At 33.1% G+C, this 17,930-nt stretch overlaps 1 protein-coding gene and 1 pseudogene across 1 annotated transcript in view; one reads left to right on the forward strand and one right to left on the reverse strand.

The window, feature by feature from the left end:
- The window catches only part of LOC120583474 (collagen alpha-1(I) chain-like), a 402,565-nt gene that overhangs the window by 290,428 nt on the left and 94,207 nt on the right, over positions 1 to 17,930 (reverse strand). The window lies entirely within an intron of this gene.
- Positions 6,072 to 6,190, forward strand: LOC120589481 (uncharacterized; annotated as a pseudogene).

The raw sequence follows: 17,930 nt of genomic DNA on the forward strand, positions 1-17,930 counted from the left end.
TCAATTCTCAGTTTTCTCATCTTACTCTTTCCCTCATATGCTCATTATTTTAATGGTCATTTATCTACACCCAGATGATGTTAGGCTGTGCCTTGCCTCTGCTCTTCCAACATATATAATTTGATGACTCAAATCTCATGAATGTCATGCATACACTTGAAATTTAAAAAATCCGCATTGAACCCTAGACGTGGTCTTACTCTAGCATTATTTTATTAAGAAGCATCAAAATACATAGTTGTAAAAATCCAGTAATACCAAGGAATTTGCCTTGGTAATTTTTTTTAACTCTCACTATCCACTCTCCACCACCAACAGCTAATATAAGGCAAAATTTATAAGATTTTGGAAGTAACTATCTCTCGAAACTGTCCATTTTCCTCCACCGATAGCAGAAACAAGACTGGTTTCTCCTGGAATGCCGCAATAGTTTGAAATGTGTCCCCTCACCCCCCGCCCGTATCTAGCCTTACCTCCTTTCAATGCATTCTTTAACAAATGAGATCTTATGAAAATGCACATTTAACCAGGCCTAAAGTCTGTAGATGACTTTTTAATTTTATTAAGGGAAAATCTGAATCAGTACCATGACCTTCAAGTTTCTTTATGGGTTTCGCTTTCCATAATTTACCTGGTCAGCTTCACGTGTCTCCTCTTCCTTTAGTGCACTCCAGGATCATGGTTTGAAAACATCGCCTTGTTTATTTCCTCATTTAGGCATCGATGTTTACTATGTTTTGAACTTCTACAGATCTTCAATACCACCTTTATCTGAGTTCTGAGTTTCTAAGATGGGCACATTGACTGTTATTAGATTTATGATCACTTGTTTTGGTGCTATTGTTTGTTTTAAATTTCAGATTCCAATTGTTTATTAATGGCTTATAAGAGTACAATTGAATTCTTTATATTGACATTTTATTCTCTGACCTAATTAAACTCATTTATGTGTCCCAGGAATTTGCTGTTTTGTAGATTTTTTGGCATTTTCTATATAGGCAATTGTGTCATTTTCAAATAAGGATAGTTTTATTTGTTTTATTTATTCCTTTCCAATCTATAGTCAATTTATTTATTCATGCTTTATTGTGCCAGCCATTATGATGTCACATGAGAGTAGTGTAATAGGACATTTTGTCTTATCCCATACACTTAACATTAAGTATAATGTTACTTGTAGATATTTTGCTGGTACACTGTCAGATTGAGGAAGTTTTCTTCTATTACTATTTTCTGAGAGTTTTTAGCATAAGTGAGTATTGCATTTTGTATAAAGTTTAACAGATAATCAAGTATCAAGTGTGGTCTTTGAGACTAAAACAGGGCAAAATATATTTTGAGGATGATTGAGGACATTCAAATATTTACTGGGCATTGAATAATGTTCGGAAATTATTTTTAAATTGTTAAGTGTGGTTTTGACAATGTTATTTTCTGGTGATTTATGCTTATATGGTTTATGATGAATATTCTTATGATCGATAGATGATTCAGAGAAAATTACAGCAAAATATTAAAAAGTGGGTTATCAAATTAATGTGTATACGGGTGTTTGTCACATTTTTATTTTTACTTTTGTAAATACGTGGTGAGTTTCATTAGAAAACATAACCAAATATGTATTCTTGCCAGATTATTATAACTGCACCCCAACCATCTTGGGCATACTTACTTTGTTAGTAATGGCCTAGCACGCTAGTAGGGCATTCTTAAGGAGTTAGCTCTATTTATGGTGTTTGGAATACTGCACATTACATCACTCAGTTCTTTATGAATACAGGTCCAAGCCAATTCTAGGGAAATCTTTGCTGAGGAATATTTGCACTTTTAAACATAAACAGTAAATTCTAAACATAAGTTACTCTTACTTTTTAGGTTTTGTGACATATATGTGTGTGTTCGTCTGTGTGTATGTGTGTACGCATGTCATGAATATATATGTGTAATTCTATTTAACCTGTTTATGTGTAAAACTGGAATAATAAAAGATACTGTTGGAGGCGAGGTCAAACCATGGGGGTTGAAATTACAAGCCAGGAAATAAGAACTGAGACTTGATAAAAAGAGACCAAAGACAAGGAAAGCAGTTCAGTCATGATTATGTGGATCCAGAAGCAATCGTCAGGAAATGAGCATCTATCACATCAAGAATTATTTCTATCACAAAGTATGTTTGAACAGCATCAAAAAAGGGGCTTACCATTTGTCTCGGAGATTGTTATAGGGTTAAAAACTTCTAGGCAGAAGAGACTGTATTTATACGACACATATGCCTCTTTGCAAAACCTGTATTTATTGTGTAGCTCCTTTCATTCTGCAGTGTTTCACAAATTGATTTACAAACTCTGTGGACTGCAATCATTTTCATTTTTGGAATGCATTTCATCCGTTATGCATACGTATACTGCATTTTATGAAATTCAGAATATGGCATGGTAATCCCCAAATATCACTTTGAGTCTGAAACACTATTTTATGGCTCCACGAAAACAACATGACAAATTGCTTACTCTGGTTTCTGTGACAAATCTGTCTTTTCAGTAAGTGGAGCTCTAATTGAAATGTACACTTCAATTCGTAGGCAGCCGAAGACAAAAAATATCAACTAGGGTCTCATGAATGGGTGATGCATTAGTTAGCATGAAATTTATGGGATCGTTGCTGTGTACAGAAAATCTATTTCGGTGTTATATGGGGAAAATAAACATGCAGCCTCTGTCCTTGATGGTCACACAAATTAATTTACAGAGACAAAACATATTCACATCCAGATTTCAGTACTTTCTTTTAAGTAGCATCCCAGCACATGAGCACAGGTGCAAGCCCAATGCACAAGTGCTGAGTTAGTGTAGCGAGAACAGAATAATTACAGCAGTACTGACTTCATTCCTGAAGGAAGTAATTTTGAACCAGGTTTTTATCAGTCGAAAGGTTAAAATCTCCTAACACTTACTGGCAGATTTATTAATATACACATAAGTACACTTATCAGTACATTTATTATAATAACAGTAAGAAATTAGTACAATTTCAGTATTTTCCATTTGTTTTCTTATTTGATCATCCACCCTCTCCTTACCCACCACCATCCCCATACCCACCCGTCCATCGATCATCAGGTCATCCATCCATCCATCCATCCATCCATCCATCCATCCATCCGTCCATCCATCCATCCTAACACTCAGCCATACATTCAACCACCATTTATTGAACACTTTTATATGTCAGAAAAACTGAAAGATGTTAGTGACAAATTAGGGAAAAAAACACAATCTATGTCTTCAAGAGATGATTACTATTACTAAGGTAGTATGTTTTTTACTACCTGAAAATACTCACAGATTTAAACAAATAATATATATTTTAAAAATTAATAGCTAAAGTCTGTCAATTCCTGTTTGTACTTATGAATGTAGATGCAGGCTTAATTGTACCCTACACCCCCACCAAAACTCAAATGTTCAAGTCCTCACCCAGTGTGACTGGTGTCCTCGTAAGAAGAAGGGATTAGGACACAGACAGCACATGGAAAATGTGAGGACATAGTGAGAAGGAAGTGATCTGCAAGCCACGCAGAGAGGCCTTAGAAGAAACCAAACCTACTGACACCTTGAACTTGGACTTCAGGCCTCCAGAATTGTGAGAAAATAACTTCCTATTGTTTAAGCCACTGAGCCTGCGGTGTTTTGTTTTGGCAGCCCTAGAAAGCCTGTGTAGTAATTACATCAATAGGCAAGTAAAGTGCAATATGACCACTTTTTCCTTATCCCTATGCATTAGATTGTTTTTTCAACAGTTAACAAAAGTGTAGAATGACCAAATTTTTAAAATTGCATTTCAGAAAAGTGTCTTAGTAACAATACCCTTTCGGTATCATGAAAACATTAGTAGAAATATTCTTCAATAAATTATGGAGGACAAGGATTTATAGGATAGCATAGGGTACACAGTCAATATTATTTAATGTAATGCTGGAGGGTGTGCTACAGTATTGGGGGGATCACTTCATTAACTGTATAAATGTTAAAGTTTTTTTAAATTTAAGAAATAAAGAAATTTTTAAAAAAGGGAAAAAAACTATGGAGGAAATTTTAGCATAGTGTATTAAATTTTCAAAATGATTTTCGCTATAAAACCAGAGGTATATTGTTCCAGAAACAATTTGTCCTCAAGATACAGTAAATCACTAAATCACATTTTAAAATGTAGGGAAAGGAAGAAAAAAAGCCCAGAACCAGGTAAGAAATGGGAGAAATAAGGGATACAGACTGTGAGAAGAAATCACTGTAAATACCCAAAGAAAAGATAGTTTTTATCCGCATATATGATTACTATTTCTAAAATAACTTTAAGAAATAGATAAGGACAACAACAAAAAATAAATTTATCTCTAAATATTTTATTTTCTAAATGCATTTTTATTATTTTCCTATGTATAAGCATACGTTTATCTTAAAATCATATCTCCTTTTCTTTACAATTTTCTGACAATATACAAAATTTCTTGTTTCTACATAAATGCAAATATTATTTCAAATACTATGGAAATATTGCTATATCTGCCATCAAATTTATGAAAGTCAGTATATTGTTTTATAATATGCTCATGAACAAAATTCATTTATATAATATAATCATACTTATAAGAGCACTTATATGAGCTTACGCATTATAGTTAATACACAAAGCATTTCTTCCTGGGTTAAACAGTAATTATATTTTCTACATCACAATTTAAAATGCAAAATTTAAGATAAGATTTTGTACTTATGAACTGCTTTCATCATCAAGAAATTGTATATAAATAATACTAGAAGTGATCATTGATTTCAAAGTTAGAAAAGTTGACAGCAGTATATATAGCAATATACTCAAGTAAAACAATAATAGATACAATTAGCTTCTCTGAAAGAAAATCCTCCCCTCCCCGCCAAAATAAGTTCTTATGTTCCAAGAACACAGTCCTCCAAAAAAACAAGGTAATTTATGATTTATTGATATTTTATTCTTTTGGAAAAATGATTTCTTTGAAAACTGATTTTTTATCTATTATTGAAACACTTATTAATAGAAACAATACTGTGTCCAAGAGGTGTTTTCTTGTTAAATATATCTTTAAAATTTTAGTAATAAGACTGAATAATGTTAAATTCATACTCGGAAATTATCATATTAAAATAATAAAAGAATGGAAATATAATTTTTAAGTTTATTAAAATCATTCAATAGGAGAAAACATTTAAGCTCAAAAGTAGAGTCACATGTCAATAATTATAATCACATTAAGGTAGCTATTTCTATTCAGTAATTCTAATTACTGGGTTCCATTATAGCCAATTATAGATTATTCACATAATTTCTATTATCATGCTACGAAGAAGATGCTCTTATTGATCATTTGAAATCCTGCAACTTTCAGAGGCTGGAAAATTTGCTGCAGGTCACAAAAATAATCATAGAGCAAAACTTAAATGTAAATTTTGATATATAAATTGATACAGAGATACAAATATATAGATGTACAGACATATGTATCCATATCTAGATGTATGTATGTATGTATTTATCTTGTATAGATGTATAGATACCGAGATATATAGATATCTATTTCTAGATACGTTTCTCTTGTATACTGAGTTCTTCCTATTTTTTCACTTTGCAGCAAAATCAAAAGGCGATTTACTTATAGTTACAGACTATGAAACAATATTAGAAAGAATGACTCTCCTTATTCATGCCATATATTTGGTCTCATAATGGATAGCTACAAAGTAGCAGAAATTATACCTATAAAAGTAAATTTTATATTATTAAACTGTTTTTAGAACTTATTATTGTGAACTTATTAAAGTATATATTCTTTATATATAGTTATATGTAAATAAAAATATATATGTAGCTATATCTTTAATTATTTATTTAGTTTTTATTTTTTGTGATAATTGCCCTCAATATAAAAAGATTATGTTCATGAGCAAAGGACCAATGCATAAATTACTCTACTGTTTTGGAGAAATTAGCTAAAGATACAATTAAGCTAAATGACAGCTTTAAAATACTTCTGAATTGTCTACGGCCATGCTACCCTGAACAAGCCCGATCCCTTCTGATCTCAGAAGCTAAGGAGGGTCGGGCCTGGTTAGTACTTGGATGGGAGACCACCTAGGAAGACCAGGTGCTGTAGGCATTTAAAAAATAAAAAAATAGGGGATTGTAAACTGACAAGGTTCTTATAATCTGTGAGGTCAACCAAGGGTTGTCTTGCCAATAAAAAATAAATAAATAAATAAAATACTCTGAGTTTCAACAAAGTGTCTTAATTTTGAGTGTTTAAAAATGGTTCTTTTAGACGCTTGAGAGGCCTTTATCTACATAATTTTACATGTAAGTATATAACATTTGCAGTGCTTCAAAACTCTTATTATTCTATTTTTCTATTTTCAATGTTAGGTGTTTGGTGAAAATTGTGCAACTGCAGGAAGTGAGTGTTAGAATTGTAAAAAACAAAAATGCATCTTGGCATATATCCAGTACGTATATATTTGTGGTCTGACTAAACAGAGATCAAATTTTAAATTTATTAATTAGGAACACTATATATTTTGAATAGTATCAACCATAAAACTCATTGTATTTTTACTTATGAATTTAATATCACTTAATCCATAAAAATGGCCAAACTCTGTGAAACGTGTGTGATACAGGGCAGAACACCTTAGAGCAAGCCAGCACATTCAGGCTCAAAGATGATCTTTGGGCCATTAACGCTCTGCCAGGAGCTAATGGTCATTTACCAGGGAGAGGCTAATATAGGTTCCCACATGGCAACAAAAATGAATGACCTTATGTCAGATTATAAAGTAATAAGTGGGGCAAAATGCACATTTTCAAAAGTCAGAAAAACAGAGGTATTACATAAGAAATGGTAAAAATATGTGATAGGAGAAAACTTAGGGAGATGATCTGAGTTGAGCTTCAAGTAATTTCTAAAGTTTTTAAAAGTTGTGTTGTTAGTTTCTTAGCTTTTGCATATTATAACAGTTAAAGGTGTTGACAGGTACAGACACTTTTCCTATTATTTTTTTCTTTTACAGTCATGCATAGTCTTCATGTAAAAATAATGTCAGAGTGTATTTGCGATGATATATTTTAACATGTAATTTTGATTTGAATTTAAGAATGTAAAAAGTATAACATTCACTGCTTCTGAACACAAGTATTGTCTTTGTATTCAGGATTGGTGATTCATCTGTATTGCATCAAAAAAGCCATGCCAGCTGGTCAGAGCCTGAGTCATTTCTGAATCTCTCACTGTTCAACCTCTATTAGCTAAAGGATTTGTGTCTACTGTAGACAGATTTGTGTCTACTGTCTACTGCAAAATATTAATTCAAATATCTACATTTACATACATTACCAGTAAAAATAAAATTGGAAACAATATCCATTTTTAAACTTGTTTAAATAGTAATGTCTAAATTTAAATGAAGGATTTCCTCAGTTCATATAGCTTTTTTTTCCACTTCAGATATTATATATGTTTTTAAAATCAGTGATAATCGGCATAACAGGTATCGATTGCTTTCTTTTATGGAAGAGACTGAGGTATATGGGGAGTAGAAATGGAAATCTTAGAGTTGCATGTTTGAGTTCCTGGTTTTTCTTAAAGTGAATGGTAACTGGCTAGTGAGATGCACCAAATTCCCTGAGAAGTAAAACATAATGCTTGAACTCTGAGATGGATTCAAATGGAATTAAACTTAGTCAAGATAAAAGATGTTCATTTTGTTTTAAGTTTTCAGCTGATTCTAATGTACACATTTGGCAAAGTACCAACATATTTTATAAAGCCTTGTACTTTATAAACACAATCTGTATTTATACTTCATTATAACTTAAATTAGTTCTTAGCTTGTGAATAAAGGTATATGATGAATTAAATGTGAACTTAATCAAATAGTCACACTCCCATTCGCAATGAATAATCCATGTATTTCTTTTGAGGAATTCTACTTTTTTTTATCAGTTATTCATAATTATTTCTCATCTTTCTGGATAGATCATAATATAGAGGGAGTAAACTAATAAGAAACATACTAAGTAATAGATTTAAATTTGTACGAAGAAAGCCTACGCTGCTGTAAACACTTGGTTTATACATCCACAAATGCGCATATAAAATATTTATCACATACATATATGCACAAACATATACTCCCTATTCCTAAATTAACTTTATTTATATATTCCAACTTTCAAAATAGAAACATATTTCATTTTCAAAATGTTAGCTTGTATCGAGGTAAAATTAATCTCTTTTTAAGAGAAGTACTTTCGACGAGAGACAAGTTATAGTCACTCATATAACAAGAGCAATTTCATCTCAGATGTAACTCAGTAAGTCCAAAAGCTTTTCTAGGCCATAAAAATTACTAGTTTCCTCAACTTCCTGACAGGCCTATAATGAATAGAAATTAAAGGACCACTGAATGAATGTGAAGGATAATAGAAAATGTTAGGTGACTATAGAGGAAATTAAAGAGAAATAGACCTGAAGAGAAATAAAAAATTAAGGAAGAAGAGTGAGTAATTAGAGAGAAGGCAAGTATCAAGAATTGTGCCAAGGACAGGGAGATGGAAGATAAATTTAGACGAAAATTGCTTAGCATGTCCTCTCAATGCTGAGGAAAAAACTCATCACTAATATGAATTTTGTGACTGACTTTTCCTGTTAAAAACTAAATGAGTTGTGTTCCCTCTATGTCATCTTATCTCCTTTATGACATTTAAATTTAGAAATATATTACATATTACCATGAAAATTCAGCTAAAGTAAAAACTGTTTATATTATAAACATTTTTAATATGTTTAATTCTTTGGGCACTGGATGTCAGTCTTTGTATGTGCCAAGTTGTTTGCCATTTGCTTGTCTATATAACAATGTGACAATAAGGCAAACTGAGCCCCTGGGCTTTCTGAGTGCTTTGTCTTCATAGCTAGACATGGAGAAATGAGCTCTATCATTGTTTGTAGATAGAATTGAAGAGATAATGATCCACATAATATACTCACCATTTTGGAGTAAGCAAAGAGATAGTATACATTATAATTTTCCAAAGTACTTTTCTAGAAGTTATCCTTGAAGAGTAAATCAAAGGAATTCTTAAATCTCTTCTATGAGGTATTTTCACAAAGACATAATAGCACAAGCCTACAAATGGGATTTTCAATCATGACAGGAAGGAAACATTGCCTTAATTTATCCCACAGACAAAATAGATGAGAGCTGAGTTTTCCTTCAAATAATTTTCAAGAACCTGGGGCTTGAGTGCTTCATCAATTTGAAAGAGTGAAGAGACATTTTAAGAACCAATTTGCAACATCAATAACTGGGGTTGGCTATAAATACTTGAAGCATATCATACAGAAGAATGATGTAAGTGTTTCTCTCCAGAAGTTTCCAGTTCATTGTATTCAAGGCTTCAAATATATTCTTCACCTATAACAGGCAGGTTCTCCTGAGACATGTACTTTTTAAAAGTATGAAACAGGCATTTCCCAGTTATTCCAAAACCAGGTAAACTTCTACCGTAAACTCATAAATCTATCAACTAAATTTATTTTGACTGTCAAACACAAGTCCCATGAACAGGGGGGGAAATCAAAGCTATGCTTATCATTAAATCTTAAACCAAAAGCCATACTCAAATTATGTTACTTTTTTTCCTTGAAAATGAGATGATAAAATGAAGTATAGCATTTCTCATAAATCATAAATCAGTAGCGATGACACAGTTTATTTTAGAAACAGATGAGGCTTTTTTCTTATTAATTTTTGCCAATAATTTTAATCATGAATTTCAATTTGAAAAATATTATATAATCCATGTTTTATTTGAGCATCTCATAGCATAAAAATCACCATCCTTTGACCTCGAATTCATTCAAGTTTGTGTTCTATCACCAGGAAGTGACCAAGGGCAAATATACTAAATGTACTAAATACTTTCTTAAATATTTTAGTCATCTCCATTATGCAGATAATTAATCTAAAGATAAGAAAAGAATATGGAGAAAAGCCAAAGACAGTTAAAATCCCAGCTTTCTGTCCTCAAGGTTCACAGTTGATTAACTAACTCAAACATATTACATAGTTCTCTTCTCTGATTAGGAACATTACAATTAGATATATGTTTTCTTATTAACCTATATAAAACTCAGTTATATAGCTCTTAAACTCATATAAACACATTTATAATGATAGATGAATAAGTTATATCTTTTTGAAGTCTAAGACCACGTGTTTTTTATTTGTAACTATACAACATTAGCATAGTATCTAAATATATATTGTCAATTTTTGGCTAGTATTTTTTATTCTAGTATTTATCCAACTTACATACACTTTGTAATACTGAAAACTTTAATATTTTAATCAATACTCCAAATTATCATTTACTTATAAAATATGAAAGCCATCTGCCACCTAGGCCACTAGTTAGCAAACCTAATTAGTAGCAGAATTACTTGTTTAAAATAAAAATTTACATTCTGTATATAAATATTTTCTCAAATAAATATTTAATAATTGAAAGAAGATAACATTTGTCTACTGTAAATTCTATATTTGAAAGCCATGAGATTATTACAAATGTACTATTTGAAATGAGGAATTGTGAATGACATGATTTATATCATAATCAATTTATTTCTTTGTTTTCTTTGTTAAGAAATATCACAATGTAAGAATTTATACATGTAAATATTTAAAAATAAAAAAATATATGATAATAGCTTCCCTGAAGTCTCATATAAATTTCATTAAATATTGATGTAAAAGCTTGGAAGAAATAATATGATTCACTTGTGTGTGTGTGTTTGTTTAAAATACTGTATTACCATCAAAATCTAACAACTCACTATTTTCTTGTTTAATGCTCATTTTAAGGTAGTGGCTAAATACATTAGTCAGCCAATTTGAATTTTCAATACTTAGAGTATTTCTTAAAATCTTAGAGGATGTTAAAAAATGCCTATTAAAATATAGCAGGTACTTTAGTGACTAAATTTGCCATTCCAACTTTAAAAAAACGTCTATTCATTGTGTTATAATAAATCCAGACAGCACAGTGAATCTCTAACGACCTACTTAATATCTTCAATGACGTACTGAACATCGTCAAAGGCACCTCAAAATTAAAATAAAAGTAGAAAAGCTATCTATTTAAAATACCATCCGAGAGTGATAAAACTTTGAGCCTAACATAATCCTCTCAACACATTTGAGTTTTGAATTTTGAGTGTAGGGCTTTGTAATACTGAGCTTGTAAATGTTATTTTCATGTTGTATGGATATTTTAACTAAGTTTAAAATGCTCTACATGCCCATTCATCAGACTCTGGAAAAAACCAATGCACTTTGTGTGTACATTTTTTATGGTTCGTTGATGTTATGACGTGTTTAAGTACGCCATTCTTTTTTATAATTGAATAAAATTCCATTATATGACTATACCATGTTTTGTTTATCTATTTATCAGTTAAAAGACAATAAGTTTTCAATTTGTCTGGGTATAAACCACAGAGTTGAATTACTGGATCATATGGTAGTTGTATTTAACCACCGAATGTCTCCGCACCTCACCAACATTTGCCAGCAAGGTTTCAAAAAAACTGGAACACTTCTACACTGTTGGCAGGAGTGTAAAATAGTACAGCTGTTAAGAAAAAATATGAAAAAATAATTTTTCAAAAAATTAAAAACAGAACTACCAATTATCCAGCAATCTCACATTTGGGTATATACCCAAAAGATATGAAATCAAGATTTTGAAGATATCTACATTCTCATACTTATCACATTATTCACAATAAGCAAGATGTGCAAACAACCCAAATGTCCATCAGCAGATGACTGGATTTAAAAAATGTGGAATATACATACAATGGAATACTATTATTTCTTTAAAAAGAAAGAAATCCTCCCATCTGTGACAACATGGACGAACCTGAAAGCATTCTACTAAGTGAAATAAGTCAGTCATAGAGGATTATTACTGCATGATTTCACTTAGAAGAGGTATCAGACAGTCAAACTTACAGAAGCAGAAAATGGAATGGTCAAGGGCCGGATCTTGTTGGGTCTTTAGATTTTACTGTAAGGAAAGAATCTATTAATGAGATTTGAATAAATCATAATTGAAATAATGAATAAAAATGTCATGCTATCATTTCCTTAAAAGAGATTTTAAGAGGCAATTGCTACAATCTGTTCAAAGATAATGATGGCTTGGATTAGGGTTGTCACGGGGGAAACAGAGCAAAGACACGGGAACTGGGCAGATTTCTGCAGTGTAGTCAACCCCTTGCAAAAAGTTTGTATCTGAAGAGATAAGAGTCAAGAATGTCTTCGGAGTTTGGGCAGCTGCCTGAGTGCTGCGGACAGCTCGAGATAAAAAACTCTAGGGAGGAACACACTAAAATGTGTGGAAAGGAGTCGATTTTAGGAGTCGGAGTTTCAGAGGCTCAGGATATACCCACACAGAGGTGGTCAGCTGGGTATCATACATACAGAGAACACTATAATTTGGGGATTGGTTCTAGGGTGGTGGTTTTTTGGTAGTTGTGGCATGACGGATGGCTAACGTATCGAAGAAGATGAACGCAGACAACAGATGTAACTCAGTATCAAATTTCTCTAATGATTGGGGAAAGACAGAATGAAAAAGTACGGACAATTGGTGCCTCACAATATTAATTTCTCAGATCACCACAAATCCAACAGAAACGCTTTCCAATACAAAATTTCAAAAAAGAAAAGAAAAAGAAAAACTTCAAAGTAAAGTAAAACAAAACAAAAGAAAATAAAACCAAATCAGACCAAATCCTGACATGAGTTTTGATTTTAGAGAAAGAAACAGATACTGCCTATGTGTATGGGACAGTTTAGCTCAGAGGAAGCAGTTTTAGTACGAGAGTTATTGGTTTCTATACTTCATTAGTCACACAGGTGGTCTATGCTGCTTTCATTCTTCAGTTAGCTTTGTCTCATAAATCTGTGCATTATAGGTTTATTTTCAATAAGCAATAAACGATATATCCTGCTTAAACAAATATTCTTAGGTAAGAACTTCCGCAGATATCTTGCTGCTATAAAGTCCATTGAGATGTTTACAAGGAGATTTTGTTGAGCTCAGCATTACCTCCTGCATGCCCAGGATAGAGGGAACCAGTCACAGACCTGTTGCTAACTTTTTTCTTCCTGGAGTCATCAGCATGCAAACGATATCTAAAGCAATGGCATTGGATGGACTCATACAGTAATGTTTCCTATCTGAGCGGGGTTTCGCAAGGTAAGTGGAATGGAAAGGAAACACATATATCGGTGGAGGGGATGTGAAAACAATGTCAAGCAATAAAGAACCTGCTACTGTTTTTTTTTTGTTTACTTCCTTGCCACTTATTCTGGATATCCGAGACTCTAATTGTGTGAGTCCTGAATAAGACTCAAGAAACTTCGAACGATAATTAGACCCTAATTATGTGTGTCTTCGAAAAGAATGATGGAGGCTCAAAGAATAAAGAACAATAAAGTGCATTTTTGTTGTCATTCAGATAGGATGAAAATCTCTTTTTTTCATCAGATAGACCTCTGGAGACCACAAGTCTTCATTTTGGTATTTTTGGTCCGATTTTTATATTTTATGTGTATGCGTGTATATGTGTGTTCTAGTTACAACATGGTAGACTAATTCTTAAGACTTGCTTGCTTCCACTTTCAAATAGAAGTACTCTTCCTGAAATTTCATAAGGTGAAATTCTGCTACCATAAAAATTAGCTCATTTAGATAGAAACAGCCTTATTAACTGTACCTTCTCTGATAATCTCTGGGTTTGAGATCGTTTATTTTGTTTTTCTCAGTCAGCATGACTGAATTAGAAGGCAAAATTAAGGTCACATATACCAAGTCCATTTATCTACATCATATATGCAGAGAACATTAGACTTCATAAAGATTACATTTAAATTAATTAAGAAAGTTTTGTTATCTAGAATGAGAACAATACGTATTTTTTTCCAACACTCGGTTAGGCATAATCATATGCAAGAAACGAGAAATTATATTATAATTACCATCTGTTAAATGTGCCTGCCCAAAACCTCATTTTGGTATTTCTCCACATTTGAATTATACATTCCCTGGGTAGAATCAAGACTGATATTTCCCAGGATGTCTTAACACAAGAAAAGGACAAACAGCAGTACCCACTTCCAGAGACTTAAAAGCTGGTGTGAAGACAGACTGTGCTCTGGGAGTTCTTGGCCACATCCATTGTGGAGGTTATGGCTCTTTCTAGCATCTTTGGCAGAGATGCTAGCTGCCCGATATCGGGCCCCTGGTTTTTAGAGTGTCTATGGCTATGCAGTGGATCAAATTATTTGTTAAAAAAAAAAAAGTGCTAAGTTTGGAAAGAAGTAAGTCCTGGCTCTGTATCACGGAGTTTGATTTCCCAGATCTTTCAAAAACTGTCAGCCAACAAATAGCCTATAATAAGACCTTTTCTGTTCAAACTAGATGAAGTAGATTCTATAACTGAAACTTGGCAAATTCATAATAGTCACATCCGTTCAATGCTGAGCAACTGGCAAAAACACTTAGCCATATGTGGCAAAGGTAATTGTCTTTGTTTTTGCCTGTGAGTGAGCTGTCATGCATCCTTGTCCTCTGTGTGTATGAGCAGGATGGCCCTTTCTTAACATTTCTCTCTGAGTTTGTTCATATTCACTTTTTTTGACATTTAATATTATTTTATATTGGTTTCAGGTGTACAGCACAATGGTTAGGCATTTGTGAAATTTATGAAGTGATCTCCCATAAATATACTTCCCACCTGGCACCATACATAGTTATTACAATATTATTGACTCTATTCCCTCTGCTGTACTTTACATCCCCGTGACTGTTTTGGAACTACCAATTTGTACTTCTTAATCCCTTCACCTTTGTCACCCATCCCTTCGACCAAATGCCAGATCTTCATTCACTACAATACCTAAGAGTTGCCTCTTATCTGCTCTGTAAAATGCTCACCGTGGAATATTTAACTTGCGGAGGTGGTTCCCCCATTCGCACAGTGTCGCACCTCACCTCACAGATTCACTTGTTCTCTGCACAATTAGCAGGAGGACTCCATGTTCTAGGCCGACTAACTTTGGGTTACATGTGCACAGTGGCGATAGCAGGGGTATTTTATATTCTATCCCCTGTAGAAGAAAGAGTATGTTTCTGAGTTAGGTGGGGTTACATTTAAGACTAATTTTTCACTGGGAAAAAATATTTATATCATAATTCTTCATCCATACCAGTATTTAGCATGATGCCTCCTCAGCTTAATGTTTTATTTTCACGGAGAAAAGGAAGTAAGTAAAGAGCCCGGACCAAGGAGAAGGCTGCAGGGCAGAGTGTGTGATCACCAGGACTGAGCGCATGAGAAAACTCCAGTAGCATCCCGGAGGTGCACTGTAATATCATCTTTTAAAATATTTTATATTGAGATATAATTGATATCTAACAGTATGTGTTTCAGATACACAACATGGCGACTTGATAATCTCTATATTGAAATGTTATCACCACACAACATTAGTTAGAATCTCTGTCACATCACAGAATTATCATTTCATTTCTCTGGGGGGACAATTAAAATCTAGTCTCTTAGAACTTTGACGTTTATAACACAGCATCATTATCTATAACTACATTATCTATAATCAGGATTTATTTTTCTACTAGTTCCAAGTTTAAACTTTTAAACACCATCTCCCCAATTACTCTAACCCCCAACCTCTAGTAACAACTATTTTTCTCTTTTTATATGAGTTTGGCTTTTTTAGATTCCCTGTATAGGCAACATCATGCAGTAATTGTCCTTCTCTGTCTGACTTTTCTCACTTAGCATCATGACCTCAAGGTCCATCTATGTTGTTGCAAATGGCAGGTTTTCCTTCTTCTCAGAGCCGAATAATATTTCATTGTGTGTATATGTCACAACTTCTTTATCCATCTAATAACATCTTGAAAAATTCAAGAACTACTAAATAAGAGTAAAGATTTGAGTCGAGATCAGTAAAAAACAAGTGATGTAGAAGTAAGTGACAGCAACTTGGAGGAATCCCCGACCAGCTATGTGGGCGCCATATCCCACGAAAATGTGAGATGGTGGCCCAGTTTTCTTTTGTACATATAAAGTGTGCCAGGAGGAGCTGAAAGAGGGCACAGATCCGCAGCTGGCTGGACTGTGTGTGTGTTTGTTACATTTTCCATGCCTTCTCATTTCTTGGACCACATAAACAGATCAAGAAGTTGAGTTTTCTTGACACCTTGGTCAAAAATCAACTGGCCACAAATGTCTATCTTTATTTCTGAACTTCATGCATAGATTAACATAATTGCCTTAAAGTAATCTTTCATTTGCTCTATCGAAAAGGCTAATAACCTCATTAGAAATCAGTCAAATTATATATTATGGAGATTTCAGAGTTACGGGGTAATTCATTATGCCTCTTATGTGACTGATAAGAAAGGAACATGATCCTGAAACTATAATTCAACATTACAGAGGTCTGCAAAATATTAGAGCTGGGAAATTATTGTTTGTGGAGAGGAAAACTACAAAATTAGTTGTGTTTTTTACATCAACTCAAAAGATCACACAAAGGTAACAGATAAGTAAACAAGCATATTACAAAAAAAAAGTGACACAATTGATTGTCAATTCTTTACTCTATCTGAAAGAGCATTCTGCCTTTGATGTAAATTATTAGACTCTTTCCCTAGCATAAGCCTGGTTGCTCCTTGGGGTTTAAAATCAGTTATAAATGACTTAGCAAATAGAGAGAAAGCACTGTCTATTAAAAAGTGATAAAAGGTCAGGCTAAATATCCCCTAGGAAAGGTTTGGAGCTGAGAAGACCCAGAGAGCTAAAATTTATGCCTGGTTCATGACAATTTTTTGGTCCCATCTGAAGAATTAAAACACACTCAACAGATTGATCGCTCTATGAAATACTTTTGAAACCACCACACTTCAAGAGAAGAAAAAAAGAACAAGATAAACAAACCAAAAAACACCCCAAAGGTAAGTGAAGACCGGTTATGAACAGCAATGGCTGTAGTTATTGACATCCCAGTACAAGTTTGGTCTGAGTTCGAGATTGTTTTACTTCTGTTTTCTTCTTGAAACTGCTAATAATTGATGCAAAATACATGCACTGTGAAGATGCAAGTGTGTGGATGATATACTCCACTAATTCCCCCTCTTCCAATGCAGGGGCATCCAACGATGCATTTGAACCGAAACAGACGAAATAACGATGCTTTTCCTGAAGCTCCAGCACCTACCAAATCAATGCCTGTTCTCCAAACCTTAAGTTTATTATTAAAAAAAAAAAGTTGCTGTCAGCATTGGGGTTAGCACCCCTTATTTACACTTGTGATGCAGGGTCTACAAGATTCTTATTTTTATCTTCTTCATGCATTTGTCAAGCATGCCTACCAACAGCTAACCAAAGGTGACAGTGGAGATGATGAGAAGCTGACACGCTCACATCAGAAAAGAAAGTGGTGAAAAGAGAAGAAAATCAATTGCGTTGTGGAAGAGGAGTATTAGAAAAGAGCACTTTTCAAAAATCTTAACTCATTATTCGCCCTAAAATGAAGAAATACATTTTAATAGTTAAGGTGCAAAAGAAAATAATCATTAAGGTTTTCTGAATTCAATGCAACCTGAAGATTTTGACATTGTGTGATAATTTTTCAAAATACACTGTCCAAATCTGATATCTGATAATATGTTCACATCTCTAAAAATGTTTTTTATTTCTTTTGGTGACAGTGTACTCACACAATAGAAAGTCAAATCTGAAG

The sequence above is a fragment of the Pteropus medius genome, unplaced genomic scaffold, assembly GCF_902729225.1.
Source record: "Pteropus medius unplaced genomic scaffold, Ma_sr-lr_union100, whole genome shotgun sequence".
Classification (NCBI taxonomy): Eukaryota; Metazoa; Chordata; class Mammalia; order Chiroptera; family Pteropodidae; genus Pteropus; species Pteropus medius.